The sequence below is a fragment of the Stylophora pistillata genome, chromosome 14, assembly GCF_964205215.1.
Source record: "Stylophora pistillata chromosome 14, jaStyPist1.2, whole genome shotgun sequence".
NCBI lineage: Eukaryota > Metazoa > Cnidaria > Anthozoa > Scleractinia > Pocilloporidae > Stylophora > Stylophora pistillata.
In genome coordinates, this window is record NC_142532.1 from 15,682,491 (window position 1) to 15,698,299 (window position 15,809).

General features: G+C 40.1%; 1 protein-coding gene, 1 long non-coding RNA gene and 1 pseudogene across 3 annotated transcripts in view; 1 reads left to right on the top strand and 2 right to left on the bottom strand.

The window, feature by feature from the left end:
- The window catches only part of LOC148716768 (uncharacterized), a 130,491-nt gene that overhangs the window by 71,628 nt on the left and 43,054 nt on the right, over nucleotides 1-15,809 (bottom strand). The window lies entirely within an intron of this gene.
- LOC148716776 (uncharacterized) lies at nucleotides 503-4,571 on the top strand. Of its 2 annotated transcripts, none has more exons than XR_015995555.1 (4): nucleotides 503-2,772; nucleotides 2,994-3,098; nucleotides 3,679-3,806; nucleotides 4,094-4,163. It is a non-coding gene; the product is annotated as an uncharacterized LOC148716776 (long non-coding RNA). The 2 variants fall into 2 exon arrangements; XR_015995554.1 differs by lacking the exon at nucleotides 503-2,772 and adding an exon at nucleotides 4,452-4,571 and having other exon boundaries at nucleotides 2,864-3,098; nucleotides 4,094-4,170.
- LOC148716777 (uncharacterized) lies at nucleotides 11,496-15,531 on the bottom strand (annotated as a pseudogene).

The following is a 15,809-nucleotide window of genomic DNA, read 5'->3' on the forward strand; positions in this document are numbered from 1 at the left end:
TTACCATCTAAATAAAAATTTTGCTTATTGTCACTTTATTTGTCTACCATCATACTCAAAAACACTAGAAGCTTACCGAGTATATTTTCTGCAGCAAATTCTTAATCATTTTTTCCCAGTTTCGTTTGTTCTGAGTTAGTTTTAGCTCTGAATTAGGTTGTAAATGATGCAAAAATTGGTAATCGGTGCCTTATTTCTTAATTTTTATTTTCGAGGGCATTGTAATTCCAAAAGGAACCTTGCGGTCATAGAATTTGTTGCAAGCTGCTGTTATACTTGAAATGGCTTTCTTGACAGATATGGAATAATTTTCTTCTAATTGGCCACCGTAACGAATCGTTACGGTGGCCAATTTACAATTTCAACTTAGTTGATATCATCACGAGCCACAGGTAAACGGAAGTTCAAATATTCGAAAAGGCTGGTTGCTATGGAGTGACGTCATAAACCGGATAAGTTTCCATCAGCGCCTTGACAGCCTTTTTGAGTTTTTTTTTTTAAAAAATAACTATATGTTAGCGTATAGATTGGTGTATTGTGGTGTAGTGTAATCTGATCAGCGTAATTTGGTGTATCTCTAAGCAATCTGATTGGCGCATCTTTTGTTTGGTGTATCTCAACGCAATGTGATTGGCCCAATTTTCTGGTGTATCACAAACCAATCAGATTGTAGTATTTTTCGCTGTCGCACCAATCAGAGCGTTCTTGCTAATTTGTGGCTGGACAGGTCTTCAAAGTTCAGTGAATCAACACTTGAGTCGGAGAGAGCGGTTCGCGAATTAAGGAAATGTATCAGTCGTGTTGGGAAAGTGGTGGAGTTGTGATCGTTGTACGACTATGCTTATTCTTCCTTCTGAAGGAGACTGAGTGGAACATGAGAAAAATTTTGAATCAAATATTACTTCAGATGTTGATAGGAGCAGTTAATTAGCGATTCCAATTTTGAATTTCGCTCAAGGAACGAGGTAAGATGACATCTACAAGAGTTGTAAGATCATCTATTCAGTGTAATGGCCCATGTCCTTCGTGAGGATTTTATCGCTATGATCTGTCTGGATTTGAAAGGTCGTCAGGGAACTTTTTCTACCGATTAGCGAGTTAAAACGTGCATGTTTTGTGTACCGCTCCTTCACTTACGACGCATACACCGTCAGCTGGAGGCCTAACACGAATTTAGCGCTATACCGTGTTGTTTCGGAAAGGCTAGTTTTACTGACTCTGTTAAATCTTACGCAAGATATTTGCGCAAATCATATTTGATTGATAATCTTTTTTTTTGCCATATGGTTGTTCTTTTAGCAGCGGTTGAAACGACCACCAAGTTACATTTACTTTCTGCGTCGACTGCTATATTACATATCCGTTTCTTTGCTTCTAAAAGTCCTCCATGAATTAAATATTGTTTAAATGATACTTTCCCGTTACAATTGCGTGTTACTCTTTCCTCGCCAGTATGGATTAGATTTTTTTCAGATGAAATGCCATTTTCCAGTAAACAACGCCATTTTCCAGTAAACAACGCAAATTTTATGACATAAATCTACCTCAATGAAAAATATTTCACAAGGGACAGAATGGTACGGTCGGTTAATTTTCCACGCAACTCTCACGTGCTTAGACGTTTTCTACCATTAAAATTGGCTTTTAGCTAACCTGGACTTTACCCCATTGCGTGTCAATTTCCTGTAAACAACCTGCATTTTATCACGTATTTCGCACGCAAAGGGCAAAGTCCAGATAGGCAACAACCAATCAAGTAGCCCACCGTATTATCCTTTGAAGAATGATACTTTCTCTTAGTTCAATCTACTTTCACTTGTTCGAATAACGGAGACCGGAAAATATCTTTGTCCAGAGGCTGTAAGACCTACGAGCAGGTTGTTGTTTAGTCTCGTCATGCAATGTTGGAGAGAGAGATAGCATTACGTGACAAGTTCAAATTAGGGCTGTGGAGGGGACTGCAGGAAGCGTTGTACCAATGCAGTTTATTTTTGCCAACAATTATTCCGACACCAGCATCAGTTATATAGTGTCCCAATTCAACCTACGTATCCAAAAAAATAACTCCTGCATGCGTAGCATGCCTATGTTTCGATAATTGCTCGCAGTTATCTGAGTAGTTGCTTGAATTTGTACAATCTCTGTTCCTGCTGGGTACAATGAAGCCTGTTTTTTTATTAGGGGCTGGATCGGCCTATTGACATTTGGAGATTGGATTTCATATTAATATGCGTAAGCAAAAGCGGGAATGTTTAGTTTCCCGTGGTCGAGTGCAGTTATGGATCCCTTCAAACTTCGAAGGGTTGAATTGCTTCATTCTCCTCCAGATGAGTCAAGGGAATGGTTTCTCTTAAATTTCAAGAAATGTGGCATAAGAGTCAGCAAGTTTTTTGAAGTAGCCTGTTAGTGGCACATTTTCCAAGCGTTTTGTACGGTCCAGCTTTAAAAAATGGCGGAAGCTTGGATGGCCGATATGTTCAGAACAACAAAGTGGCCATCGTCTCTCTATTTGGAGTTGTTTCCACCATCTTCCGGTAGAAATTCGAAGAAGGAGAAGTGGTGAGATATCTTTGGTTGATCGATAAAATAAATTCGCCTAAAATCAAAACGGAGACTAGCAAGACTCGACCAAGCGATGACTTTTGCGAGGAGCTGAAAGCAGTTCGTGATGCCTCCGCAGCTATTCGAATTGAAAACGATCGACTCAGAAGGCCGACCTCAATCAAGCGCGGAGTCAGCTAGAATTCCTATTAGAGGAAATAAACGAATTAGGTAAGTAAGACCAGCATCAGAGTTAAAATTGAGGAGAAGGTCGCCGCGAGGATATGTGGACATCGATGAAATGTATATCGTAGCTGTCATGTCCACAGTCCTGAGGTGGGGCGAATGCTCAACGACATCCTTGACAAAACTAAAATTAACAGCAGCAGCCTACTGCAAGCGTTGGAAACAATACTGGGGGACAGTAACCGTCAGTTTTTGCAATCTTTCAGAGTACCAGACTGGACCCTGCTGTTTTTCAAACTGCAGTCGAGGATTCTGGATCAAGAAAAGCTTGGCAAACGTTACTTAGCATTTCCAAGCTAAGACGAACCGGGGTAAGTCATAACGTTTACATTTTTATTAAGATTGGAAAAAGTGAGTTTGCTGTCTTATGTTTTGTTGTGAATGCTGGTTTTACGGTGTATCAGAACTCATCTCTGCTTGGCAGGAAAATCGCATAATTGGCTGAGTTTGATTTTACGCTGAGCCACTAAGTCTTCTAGCTATGATCACTATTTAGGGCTACTTTAGGAGAAATTTCGGGTTTGTTTCCTTGATAGGGTCTTGACAGTATTATAATTTATTTCATTTCTATTTTTCTACTATGAAAGATTTAAATCGCCAGAGGGATGCCATTGAGAAAACTGGAATAGTAGTTAATGGAAGATGCTTTAAAGTTAAATTTCTAGGTTATTTGTGTGTGCCAATCTTGACTCTTTATATTTTTTTTATCTCATTATTTTTTATTTTTGCAATGTTTTTATGTTACATGTCTAGCTACGTGATAGTAATTATTGAATCCATTTTATGCTTGGCAGTGTTAGAAAATATCTGGGAAAGTATACCATTTGAGATCTTTGGTGTAGCTATTTTAACTTCAACTTCTTGTTATCTTCTTGTCTTTCTTCATGACAGTTACTCTTGATTACAAAACACTGATAATGCTGCTCAAGCAAAGAGTTGGTGATGCCAAAAAATATATCAATGAAATTTGCAAGCAAGGATTGGACACAGAGTGCTGTGTATTCTGCAAAGTTATTAAGGTAGGTTACACCTGCAATGCTAAATGACATGCATCATAGCGGAATTATACAATAACACAAAACATGTTCAGCCTACCGGTATTTGTTATGCAATTTATTTATAATCAATTAGTGAGAGCTTTCTTGGCTTTCTTGACTTTACAGAAAGGCAGACGAAAGGTTTCCATAAAAGTGAACATATTTTATCTGTGGTGAACAGTGATTATATATCTACCATTAGTAGTGAACATTATATGACTTTAGCTCAGTTAATTCATTATTGAGTGATACATGCAATTTATTTGTAGGAATGTGCCTCTCCTGATGTTCCTTTTGGGGAAGCCTTTGCTGAGTGTTTCCTAAAGAGCAAAGCAAATATTGGGGGGTAGGTACAACTCTGCATTTCTGCATTGACATGCATAAAAAGTTCCAGCTTGCAGTATGGTATTTCACTTTCTATTGGAATACATGTCTTTAAATCTCACTTGAGATACTTAGTTTGATGGACAGTTGGTATACTGCCGGCCGACAGTTGGCTGACAGTCGGCCGACAGACTTTTAGGGGAGCTGTTCTACACTTTTACCCAGTTACCAGCAAAAATATGGTAAGCTTGGATTATAAAGGTGGAAACTAAATTCACTGTTTTTTTTTTCTGTCTGTTTCAGATGGAAGGGGTTAAGAGATGACTTGCTCTTTCTCCTTGAAAGGAGCCATGTGATGTTAATTTACGTGCTCTGCCTGCAGTGTATAACATCTTAATTTTTAAATTCTGTGCACCCATTGTAGTAAGGCATAGTCAACATTGTATCATTTAAAAAAATCTATTTTCTTGAAGTCTTATCCTGTAACAATATTATTTTGTTCAGTGTTGCCTGGTCACTTCTGAGATATATATTTATTTGTCATATTTCTAAGATTTATATGGCATTCAGCGTAATGCCTGGGAGCTTCTGCGATATAGCAAACTTAGTTTTTCATTCACTGTTAATAGAGGGAAATTATGTCTTTCCTTTCTGGTTCACCCAGGCTGAAGTCCTTCATTCAGAGTAATGCCTGAGCACTTCTGGGATATGTAACATACCTAGCTTTTCATTCATGGTCAATATAGGGAAGTGTTGTCTATCCTTTCTGGTTCACACAGGCTGAAGTCCAGGCATTCAGAGTAATACCAGAGCACTTCTGGGATTTATAATATACTTAGCTTTTCATTCATGGTCAATACAGGGAAGTGTTGTCTATCCTTTCTGGTTCACCCAGGCAGAAGTCCTCGCCTTCGGTGTAATGCCTGAGGGCTTCTGGGATATATAACATACATAGCTTTTCATTCATGGTCAATATAGGGAAGTGTTGTCTATCCTTTCTGGCTCACCCAGGCTGAGGTCCTGGCATTCAGTGTAATGCCTGAGCGCCTCTGGCATATATGACATAGATAGCTTTTCATTCATGGTCAATATAGGAAAGTGTTGTCTATCCTTTCTGGTCCACCCAGGCTGAAGTCCTGGCATTCAGTGTAATGCCTGAGCGCTTCTGGGATATATAACATACATAGCTTTTCATTCATGGTCAATATAGGGAAGTGTTGTCTATCCTTTCTGGTTCACCCAGGGTGAAGTCCTGGCATTCAGTGTAATGCCTGAGCGCTTCTGGGATATACAACATACTTAGCTTTTCATTCATCGTCAATATAGGGAAGTGTTGTCTATCCTTTCTGGTTCACCCAGGCTGAAGTCCTGGCATTCAGAGTAATGCCTGAGCGCTTCTGGGATATATAACATACTGAACTTTTTATTCATGGTCAATATAGGGAAGTGTTGTCTATCCTTTCTGGTTCACCCAGGCTGAAGTCCTGGGATTCAGAAAAATGCCTGAGTGCTTCTGGGATATACAACATACTTAGCTTTTCATTCATGGTCAGTATAGGGAAGTGTTGTCTATCCTTTCTGGTCCACCCAGGCTGAAGTCCTGGCATTCAGTGTAATGCCTGAGCGCTTCTGGGATATATAACTTACATAGCTTTTCATTCAGTGGCAATATAGGGAACTGTTGTCTATCCTTTCTGGTTCACCCAGGCTGAGGTCCTGGCATTGACTGTAATGCCTGAGCGCTTCTGGGATATATAACAAAGTTTTACATAGCTTTTCATTCATGGTCAATATAGGGAAGTGATGTCTATCCTTTCTGGTTAACCAAGGCTGAAGTCCCGGCATTCAGTGAAATGCCTGAGCGCTTCTGGGTTATATAACATACTTAGCTTTTCATTCATGGTCAATATAGGGAAGTGTTGTCTATCCTTTCTGGTCCACCCAGGCTGAAGTCCTGGCATTCAGTGTAATGCCTGAGCGCTTCTGGGATATATAACATACATAGCTTTTCATTCATGGTCAATATAGGGAAGTGTTGTCTATCCTTTCTGGTTCACCCAGGGTGAAGTCCTGGCATTCAGTGTAATGCCTGAGCGCTTCTGGGATATACAACATACTTAGCTTTTCACTCATGGTCAATATAGGGAAGTGTTGTGTATCCTTTCTGGTTCACCCAGGCTGAAGTCCTGGCATTCAGTGTAATGCCTAAGCGCCTCTGGGATATACAACATACTTAGCTTTTCATTCATCGTCAATATAGGGAAGTGTTGTGTATCCTTTCTGGTTCACCCAGGCTGAAGTCCTGGCATTCAGTGTAATGCCTGAGCGCTTCTGGGATATACAACATACTTAGCTTTTCACTCATGGTCAATATAGGGAAGTGTTGTCTATCCTTTCTGGTTCACCCAGGCTGAAGTCCTGGCATTCAGTGTAATGCCTGAGCGCTTCTGGGATATATAACGTACATAGCTTTTCATTCATGGTCAATATAGGGAAGTGTTGTGTATCCTTTCTGGTTCACCCAGGCTGAAGTCCTGGCATTGACTGTAATGCCTGAGCACTTCTGGGATATATAACAAAGTTTTACATAGCTTTTCATTTATGGTCAATATAGGGAAGTGTTGTCTATTCTTTCTGGTTCACCCAGGCTAAAGTCCTGGCATTCAGTGTAATGCCTGAGCGCTTCTGGGATATATAACGTACATAGCTTTTCATTCATGGTCACTATAGGGAAGTGTTGTGTATCCTTTCTGGTTCACCCAGGCTGAGGTCCTGGCATTGACTGTAATGCCTGAGCACTTCTGGCATATATAACAAAGTTTTACATAGCTTTTCATTTATGGTCAATATAGGGAAGTGTTGTCTATCCTTTCTGGTTCACCCAGGTTGAAGTCTCGGCATTCAGTGTAATGCCTGAGCGCTTCTGGGATATATAACACACTTAGCTTTTCATTCATGGTCAATATAGGGAAGTGTTGTGTATCCTTTCTGGTTCACCCAGGCTGAAGTCCTGGCATTCAGTGTAATGCCTGAGCACTTCTGGGATATACATCATACTGAGCTTTGTATTCATGGTCAATATAGGGAAGTGTTGTCTATCCTTTCTGGCTCACCCAGGCTGAAGTCCTGGCATTCAGAGTAATGCCTGAGTGCTTCTGGGATATATAACATACTTAGCTTTTCATTCATGGTCAATATAGGGAAGTGTTGTCTATCCTTTCTGGTTGACCCAGGCTGAAGTCCTGGCATTCAGTGTAATGCCTGAGCGCTTCTGGGATATACAACATACTTAGCTTTTCATTCATGGTCAATATGGGGAAGTGTTGTGTATCCTCTCTGGTTCACCCAGGCTGAAGTCCTGGCATTCAGTGTAATGCCTGAGCGCTTCTGGGATATACAACATACTTTAAGTTTCTTCATTCATGGTCAATACGGGGAAGTGTTGTTTATCTTTTCTGGTTCACCCAGGCTGAACGGAAGTTCTGCTATTCACAGTAATCCCTGAGTGCTTCTGGGATACCTAACATTCTTATTTTCTTTGACATTCACAGGTTAATCTAGGGAAGTGTTGTCTATCGGCCTTACTGGTTCACCCAGGCTGAAGTACTGGCATTCAGTTTAATGCCTGAGCGCTTCTGAGATATTTGACTTCTTAGCTTTTCATTCATGGTTAATATAGGGAAGTATTGTCTATCCTTTCTGGTTTACCCAGACTGAAGTTCTGGCATTCAGAGTAATGCCTGAGGTTTTCTGGGATATATGTGAAGAAATTCTTGTGACGCAAACTTTTCTGTTATTTGAGCTCTTCACCTATATCTACAGCAGAGCGACAGGAATAAATGGTCGTTTGAGACAAAAATTTGAAAAACAGCTTCATTTACTGTTAAAAGTCGCCCTGCAAACCGCGACGGGAAGAGAACATCAAAACAACAAATGCTTCCAAAAAACTCAATAAATAACAGAAGGCAAAACATTGCTGGTACATTTCTTTGCGAAGCTAGATCGTGAAATCTCTGATGCGACGTTTTTGTAGGACGTAAACACACGACGACGATTGATTTCCTGACAAACTGGGTAATATGAGATAATATAAAGCATGAAACAACATGAAGTAACGCGCACAGCCTCAAGTGATCGATATACCGTATTTCCTTGAATAAGTGCCCACCCCTCGGCCATTCAAACTTGTAACTCTTAATAAGCGCGACACCGGAACCCTTTCTTTTTCAGCTTTCATAACATTTTAAACTTTTACTACCTTAGATGAATATGCTGGGAGAGATTCTTGCTTTAAGAGTTATATTACGCCGATGTATTACCTTTCCTTTATATATGGCTGGCTTCGCAAGCGGTGCCAGATGCAGTGAATTCTGTGAGCTGATTGGCTATTAACCCTTGCTTATTTTTCGTTTTCTGCGGTGGCCAGCGTTGCAGCCATTTTGTCTTTGTGTAACCTGCAGGCAAGCTCTCGCTTGGCTCTTAACGCTTGGCTCAGGTTTGAGTCTTCCTGCTTGGTCAATAACGCATTACTGGATCTACCGCGCTCTATGTTAATTTCCAAACCACCCTAGCGCACAGCGCTTGACTCAGTATTTTAAGTTGGTTTTTCGGAAAAAGTCAACGTCCCACCCCTCTCAAGAAGCTTTTAGAATATAAAAATTCAAGGACTGTCCAAGGATTGGTTAAATTCATTGGGGGACTTGCCCTAAAATTACGGACTTGCAAGACAGTACGAACCCTGTTAAAGTTCAAGGGAGTTTAAACTTGTTCGTAACGTGTCATTAAACGAAAGTTGGTCTTTGTCTGTTTAAAAGCTTTGTCAGCTTGTTTAACATCTATCTTGATTTGAAAACAATTATTACTACCCCCGGTCTCTGTTTATTCACGATTTTAATCATCGTTGCGGAGGAGGTAGCCGGCGCAAAAAGATTTTCAACACCAGTGCCTTAATCACATCGTACCTATAATGTCTGTAATCTCTCGCAACTATCTAGAGGATTCCGGCACCAATATAGGTCATCTGAAGGCCAGTGACAAAGAATCTTATGAGTACTGCATGAATATAGTTTAAAAAAACTGGAACAGTGTGTAAACTATAAATGCGACTTAAAATATCAGTGAGAAAAAGCCGCCTTGTATTGTGGACTCTGCGTTAAACAGCAAATGAAATTATAGGTCGTAATACGCCGAGTTTATTCCCAATAACTGGTATCCGGATGCTCAAAAATTACAGCACCAAGCGTCAGCTGTCAAAGATTCCGAACACAGCGGAAAAAAAGTCGTCGGTTCTGGAATTTACTTTGTCTCCGATCCGAAAACAAAAATCGGGTAAAATTGATTAGAAAACAAAGCGCTCAGGCCGCCAGTTAAATGTCGTAGTAAATAAGCGTCGCAGCCTATGTTAGTATTAATGAGGTTAACTAAGTCCGCAAGCATTGACTAAGAAATGTTTCTTCGACGTGACTGTAACTGCCGCAACACACTACGGGCGAGCGCTTCGTCTTGTCACTATTTTTAAGCGCCGGCCATGTACACTTTTTTCGGATACGGCTTCTTTAATTACCTTTTCACGCCATAGGATGATGACATGATTGTGTAAAAGTTGACGCCTCTATCAGATTAGGAGCGAAATACGATCAAAAATTTTACCGAAGCAAGCCACTGGTATCCAGCAGAGAATGCGCACTAAAAGTACGGATTCTCTGCTGGATACCTAGACTTTTTTTGGTTGCTAACGGCGTGAGGCTCGTTATGTTTGCTTAGACCAGAATGCTTGCCAGGCTATTAAGGGGCTGTCCGCGTAAGAACCTACCATTCGAATTTCGGCCGATCACAGAATTCCCTCAAATTTTTACTGTGAAATATTTGATCTATTCTATCGGCAAAAATGATATTTATTTGGTTCGTAATGCTATTTTATCAAATTTTTGGTGACGAGATGCGTGGACGGTCAAAAACAAAGAATAGTGTTTATTTCAGCGTTAATTTTCAGCGTTTCGCTGGAGGCTCTAAACACTTACGCATTTGATCAAGTAGCATATATCGGACATATGGTATCATTTTACATTTCTTCTGTTGATTAGTAGCAAAATAAGTAAATTCTGACCAAACAATGAAGAATTACGCTGTTTTGAAAATACCACACAAACAGCACTTTCCAAATTTGGGCTAGTGTGCTGTTGTTCCAAGACGCTTTTCTCAAAAGTATAACCGGATCTGGAGTCCTCACCACTGTCCATGTTTAGTACTAGGGCTGGTGTGGCGAAAACAACAAAAACATTTTTGGCAACTTGTCTTTTCGAGCTACAGGAGCTCGATGAACTTTGCTAATTTTCAATGTTCAAAGTGCATATGACTTAATCTATGCACATTTGTGGTTACTTCATTTCTCGCTCAAAATCAATGTTTGAGGCAGTGCTTATTCTCAAAACTAACACGGTTGTTTTGTTAAGGTGAAGATGTCCATACATTCATCTAAAACTTGCCCCAAAGTTAGCAATTACGAAGGTAGAAATGAACATCTGTGTGAAGTTGTTTAACTGTCAGCGGGCTGAAACAGGTTGTCAAAATTTCATTAAGTATGTCTTGACCGCTGTTTTATGCTGTAAAAAACTAAAACTGCTCTAATAGATTTAGAAACGCTCATTCAAAGTATGTTATTATGAAGAGAACTTCATGTCTTACCAGAGATCTCCACCAGATCGGGTTGATTCAGTCATGTGTCACGCTCTTTACATTGAAAATGTCACGGGTTTAAATTTAACTACATCGCACAGAAATGGTTTGTGTCAAGAGCGATAATTTTCCTATTTTTACTTTATTTTTATTCTAGAATTTGCCTTATTATGGACCAAAAAGTAATTTCATTGTAGACAATTATGACGATGTCGATTTTAGGTGGCAAACAGGTTGAAATGCCCATGTTTTTCTGTGATACCGTAAAATGGTAAAGGTTAAGTAAAAAAAGTAAAATACAAAATCAGTGGCCACTAAAAGATTAATGAATTAAGTTTTCTCTTTAGTATCGATAATCACCGCCGGTGATTCACCGTCTATTTGTCTCTTTAAATTCAAATGACCTTTAATTTCTTACTTGGTTATTATAGATTAAAGGTAAACGAGTTTGGAGAGATTTAATTACATCTCGTGACTTATATGGGTTTCAAAATATTGATTGATTGAGTCGGCGGAAGCATTTGCAGCTATGTTTTCGCCATTTTCCTCTATTTTTATATTTTCTTTGTTTTATCAACTAGTCTCTCTTCTACCACAAAAGTAAAGCTCTACTCCTCGATATGTTCTGAAACCCCGAGTACGCCGAACCAGTCCTAATCAAAACGGATCAAACAATGTTCTACATTCTTATTTAAGAGTTTAGACCTTTTCTTATCAGTTACAGTCACATCCTTCTAAGAATGTGGAAAGTTTAGTTTCCAGATCTTTTTTCCTATCTCGGGAACCATACGGAATCTCAAAAAATTTAAACATCTCCTTAAGCATGACTACGCTGAAAGTTCAAGTTTCTTATCGCGTGAAAGGTCACACAAGCAGTATGAGTCATAGCAAATAGGGTGCTTTAGACCAAGCTGGCCGGCAACATTTTCCAACATTTCACGTTTTTCTTGCTCCTCTTCCTCTGCGTAAACTTCCTCCAATTCAATTTCTCGGCTTCCCTGTCTTCTTCTTGCAGCCGCCAGTCTCGAGAAAAAACCCTGCACTTGAGTCTTCGTTAGCCAGTCCTTCCTTTCAAACATGCGGGAACCATCTGGGTTTCTTGCCGTTCTCATGTCTGCAGCTACTTTTCCGGGAGCTGCCTTCGTACCGGTTCTCTCTCCAAGGTCAAATTTTGTTGTAAGATACTGTTTAACTTCAGAAGTGAAACGCACAGCTTCCTGGCTTCGTGGCTTATGTAGTGCCCAACCAAGCAGCATATCACTGCTAGGACTACCAGCTTCTTGCTGGTGCTGTCGCTCGTCACTAGATTTTACTGGTGCGCTGTCGATTTCCTCCTCTTTAACACGGAGGAATTTTTCCGCCCAGTCTCTTCTGAGTTTTTCGTACTCTGTAACAGAATTTCGGAGAATTTGGCAGTGGCCAGCGTCGTAGGTCATCGTTGATAAATTTGGACAAGAACTCTCTAGTTCGTCTGAACGACTACTTCGCTAACCTGTGCTATGATGACACTTACGTTAGACCTAGTGATATGGATATCCCGGACAGTGTAAAGCCCCCGAAAATATCTGAGCGGTGTGTTTGGAATACCTTAGTTCATGTAAAGAAAACGGAAACGGGACCAGATGACCTCCCGTACTGGATCTGGAAAGACTGTGCTGAGCTACTCACACCAATCGTCACTCACGTTTGGAATCTGTCGCTGTCTACTCATACATGGCCAGACTCCTGGAAAAGGGCAAATGTTAATCTTCTCCCCAAAGTGAACAAGCCTACAGAGGACTCAGACTACCGTGGTATTAATGTTACTCCCGTTATTGCCCGGTTGTTCGAGAAGGTCGTGTATCGTACATAAGCACAGTCAGTCATTGAGAACAACCTGAACCACACCCAATTTGCATATAGACAGGCGGGTAGTTGCACAAATGCCTTGCTCGCTATCCAGCACCAGACATACAAGTATTTAGATAGTAGTGACTGTAGCGCAGTGCTAATTTTTACCATGGACTTCAGCAAGGCTTTCGATTTTGTGAACCATGCTATTTTGTCTGCCAAACTGAAACAGCTACCTCTAAATCCGTACATTATCAATTGGTATCATAGTTTCCTCTATGCAAGACAACAACGAGTTGTTAGTTATAATTTTTTAGGACAGTGGAAGTCTGTCAATAGAGGAACTACACAAGGTAGTGTAAGCGGACCGTATCTTTTTAATATATTTTTGAACGATTTGGAGAATTTTTTTAATGGTTGCCCTGTGCTTTTTAAATATGCCGATGATTCCACTATTCTTTCGCCTATCACTAGGAATAGTGACCCGTCTGCCGACTTAGTAGGACAGTTCTTAACATGGTGTAAAGACAATAGAATGGTCTGCAACCCTTGCAAATGTAAAGAGCTGGTTGTTAGAAAGAAAAATCATAATGTACTCTACTCTCCAATTAATAATATTCCCCAATGTAATAGCTTCGTTTTACTAGGAGTAACTTTACAGAGTGACGGAAAATTTGATGAGCATGTAAGAACTAAGCTTGTCAAAGCAAACAAGTGTTTACACGTCCTACGAAAATTGAGAAAGGAACATTACTCTCAGGCAGAGATTGATCATTTTATATCCATTGTTTTGGCTAATTTTAGCTATGCACTTTCAGTCTATGGGGCATCTGAGTCCGATCTTACGGTTGTACAAAATTTTTTAGACCGATGTCATAAACGCGGTTTTATCTCATTTCCAGTTTTTATCAAGAATCTTTTAAACAAACAAGACCGAAACATTTTGAAGAAACTAAAATCAACGGATTGCCACCCCTGAAAGACATCATTCCTGTCCAAAAGACATATGTACACAATCTTAGGAGAAAAAGGCTGCGCGCGCCCGAAAATTAATACACAGCGCTTTATGAACACCTTTATAAATAGGTTGATATTTAAGCTACATTTATTGTAATGACATACTTTTTAATTCATAATATGTATGTAGATTTCTGTAGTTTTTCCAAATTCATTGTAACATTAGATATGTAGTTTTATCTTATGATGGAATAAAGACTTTATTATTAGTGGCCGCCCACATCGAGGTGATTTTCTAATTCACTGAATTTCTTGAACACCACAATGCACCCTGGGTCATAACAGGCAAAAAGACCATTCGCTTGTTCACCATCACTATTTTTTGTCACCTTATGGAGCCAAGCCTCTTTGAGCAGAAAGAATTTTTCATTTGCAACGAGGCATGTAGAACCTTGGGGCCTGACGACTAAATCTTGGTAAGGAATCAGCCTTCCCTGCCCTATGCCATAAGCTCTCCATATTCGCATTCCTTCCCCCTCAAACTTGAAGTTGTCATATTTACTAAAACCGTGTATCTTTTGTACTTCAAGTGTTTTGTAGTTTGGTTTATTGAGCAAACGCAGGCAGCTGTACCTCTTACAGGACGTTCTGAGAGTGCTGCACGCATATCTTTGGCAGAAACTACATCATGTCTCTCGTTACAGTATCGTCGGATTGTTGACTTCATCGGGCAAAGAATCCGATCACAGACATCTCTTCTATACTGGGGTTCAGAAAAGTCATATCGCATGACTGCAATACCAATTCGTTTCCCTGCATTCCTATAAGCCGACAAGATAAAGTTGTGGTAACATCATGCTTCATCGCTCCTTCGGTAAATTTTACTAATTTGGGGGTGTTCCTTCTTTACAACCTCGAGTGTGTTCTCAATAATGGAACAAACTGCATACCATTCCTGTTGGCACGAGTCGAAGATATGAGCGTGCGACGTCAGTTTTCCAGAGGTGGCATTCTTAGATATGGGGGTGGATATATGCCAGCTTATCCCACGCTTTCCAAACCAGTCGGATTGTTTCTCACGATATTTCATTTGGAGAAACTTCATTGCCCAGTCCATAATCAGAATAGCGGACTCCGCATGTGGTAACCTCATTGCATCTTGTTTCGCCTTCTCCTTGTTTATTAAGCGCATGATATGCGCTTTCCAAAGCAAGATATTCTCCTGGGCCTGGTTGAAGTCATACAGATCTTCTCGTTGGTCTAAGTTGTAAGCCGTCCAGGATGAGCCTTCGATTCCTTGTCTCACATCTTGTAAAACCTTCTTCAGCCCTTGACAGTCACCGCAAGTGGATTGGTGCTCATGCGAACTTTGATGTTAAAAGTTTGGTACTACAGGATCACTTAGCGCAAACCTTCGACAGTGGTCTGCACAAGTGGAGTCATCTGGTTGATAGTGCAGGCGGTAGTCAGTTTTGAGATAGCGTTTAGCATCTCGTAGTTTTTGACGAACATACAGCCACCCCTGCATTTGCATTCCTGCTTTCTCAAGAGTTTCAACCAGTGTTTCAAGTTTCTGAAATCCCGCCGCGCCATCGGCAGCAGTGTTATCTAGGTCTTGCAGTGACTTACGTTGAGATGCTTCTCGAATTTCTAATATTTTGAACATTGTGGACCTACTCAGAGGCTCGTGACATTGTTCTTTGCAATACTTCAAGTACTGTTCGATCATTGTAGACCTAGTCAGGGTTCTTACCACATTTGGCGTCTCTATCTTGTCGCCATTATCTGGGAAAAGTATCTTGCTACCATAAGAAACATCTTGATAAAAGTACGGTCTATTTACAAAATCTACAAAGTGATTTACTTTGCCCATCTCAAGGCATACACGATGCTTTGTTGTGGTCTCAGGGATATAAACCATATTAATGAAACATTAAGGAAAAAACACACACACACACACACACACGCAAAAACGAGGCAGAAAGGAAATAATAAAAAAGATAAAAGTTGGAGGTGATATTCAAAATCAAAAGACGGCAATAAAAATGAATAATACTTGTACTATACTTAGCTGTATCACCTAAAAAAAGGACATTCCGTTGAGCTTCTGCTTGAAATCGGCACTGCTGATATGTTTTCCCTAAACCTACATTTTCTGTTACAAGATAAGGTAAATCTCTCATAAAAAGAAGTAATAGT